The 2,180-nt window shown below is 40.4% G+C and overlaps 1 long non-coding RNA gene across 1 annotated transcript; it reads left to right on the top strand.

The window, feature by feature from the left end:
- The first annotated feature begins 1,772 nt into the window (after positions 1 to 1,772).
- On the top strand, positions 1,773 to 2,077 carry LOC103375765 (uncharacterized). The gene is made up of 2 exons (XR_521248.1): positions 1,773 to 1,815; positions 1,991 to 2,077. It is a non-coding gene; the product is annotated as an uncharacterized LOC103375765 (long non-coding RNA).
- Positions 2,078 to 2,180: the final 103 nt, after the last annotated feature.

Raw genomic sequence — 2,180 nt, forward strand, 5'->3', positions numbered from 1 at the left:
TTTCTTTAGAGTCCATCAGTAAGTTTTGCACCTCATTGAACAGTTTTAACTGAGAACTCTGTTTCTGTTTTACATGTTGTTGGTTTCTGTGGTTAAACATGAAGTTCAGTCAGACGTGAGTCACTTGAACATGCAAATTATTAGAAGTTCAAGTTTACGTCTTAAAACATAAACTTGTGTGGACGAGGAAGTTTTTCTTGTTTTTAGCCCATCATTCTGCAAAGTACATTTTTTTGTTTGTTTCACTTCACTTTTTTCCTCCAGAATTAATTAAAACTGGGCGTTCGTGGCTGACTTTTGTTTGTCGTTGCTGTTGCTTTGGTACAAACACAGAAAACAGGAAGCTGTCACCTTCAGATAGACTCAGAAAAAGACAGCGGCCGTCATTGTGAAGCAACACATCCAAAGGTTTATTTGGACTGAAAAGATAGAATCAGCAGATGAAGAAGTCAGACACATAAAAAAGCAAAAGAAACAAAGGAAACTTAAGTCAAGCATCAATTTCACGCTTTTACTTGAGCTTTTAACTGCATCTCAGAGCTTCACTTTCTGCAGTTGACAAAAAAAACAACTTTATTTTTCTCTAAGCTGATAAAATCACATATTACAGCGAAAGAGACAAACAGAAGGAGACAAAGTGATGGCTGACAGGCAGCAATGGATGGAAACTTCTGACTCTGAAGAAAGAAATAAAACATACTCTCCTTATTCTGGCGTTTAGCAAATAGACATAATGTTGGTCGTCCTACTGGCCTGAAACAGGAAAAGTTTTGTCTGATTTAAAGTCAGACTCTGAGAAAAAAACCTTGTATGCGTGTCTTATTTAATGATATTGATATTTAATGATTTAATAAAGTTACACCTTTACTAACAACAGTGACATACAAAACAGTGACATCAGCTAAACAGACGGTCTGCATTTATATCTACTACAGTCATTGGTTGCTGTCTGGTGCCAGCGCCACACAGAACACAGCAGTTAACCACAGACTATTTATTCATTCATTTATTATTTGGACACAGTCTCAGGTCTCTGTGCCTCCAGGACAGTCATATGCTACCAAAGCAGTCTTCCACCTCCCTGTTTTCTAAAGTAGAGCCTCACACAGTGTCACCACATGGTCATTTTCACACTCACGTTTGCACACACTTCCATCCACTGCCAAAATCGGGGACATTTTCAGGGACAGCTTTAACTGGGGACAGTCCCTGATTTGGGTGACCTGTCCACGGAAATTGTGGACGTCTGGTCGCCCTAAGTTAGGTGCATGAAATCGTCTAGGAAGAATCTACGAGAACAAGCCCGAACAATAAAGTAAATGAGCTTCGAGGTTACACACTGGAGCAAACTTGATGAGGATCATAAAGACTAAATGACATTTATTTGACATAATGGATGAATGTTCCAAGAATTTTAAGACACTTGGGATGTTTGGAATTATACTTGTGTAAAAAAATATGTAGTAAATTCAAGAGAAAACTTTAAAAAAATTAAAGCCGCAAGCAGCATTTGACGGGTCCTCACACCTACGCTTGTCGGCCTTCGCGCACGTCGGGTTGTGGCGCAAACGTGTTCTCGGCAGGACTCCGATCCGGCATGTCAACTTTCAGGCAGATCGGAGCAAGTGCGGCCTAGTTATGAGCCACTTCCTGTTTAGTGGCGAGCCGCGGCGGCATGTGTGTTGATGCTGTGGTGGAAATGCCCTATGGAGGAGATAAATTTTGAAAATGGCCAAAAATGGCCAAAAGTCACCCAGAATCAGTCAAAAAACGTCACGTTTCAGAATGTCCTGAAAACGCATCAGGATGTAGTATATAGTGGGAAAAGTGTCCTGAATGTGTTCAAAGACAGCCTAGGAAGGTACTTCTGGAAAAAAAAAGCACATGATGTATTTGGGCCTCAATCAAGAAAAGTCATACTATAGTATGGCGTTTTTGTCAAAAATGGTCATGATTCAGAATGTCGTCAAAACCTGTCAGGATGTAGTACACAGTGGATATACTTCAATGCATGTCGTAGAAATCATCTGAGGAAAGTATTTCACAAAGAAAAGTCATTTTGAGTTTTGGGGTGAAATACAAAAGTCATGCTATAGGGCTGCTGCTATAGCTCACCTGGTTGAGCTGGTGTCCTATGTGTAGGGCTGCAGTCCCAATGTGGAGGTCATGAGTTCAAATCC

Source organism: Stegastes partitus, unplaced genomic scaffold (assembly GCF_000690725.1).
Source record: "Stegastes partitus isolate 25-593 unplaced genomic scaffold, Stegastes_partitus-1.0.2 Scaffold2872, whole genome shotgun sequence".
NCBI classification, from domain to species: Eukaryota; Metazoa; Chordata; class Actinopteri; family Pomacentridae; genus Stegastes; species Stegastes partitus.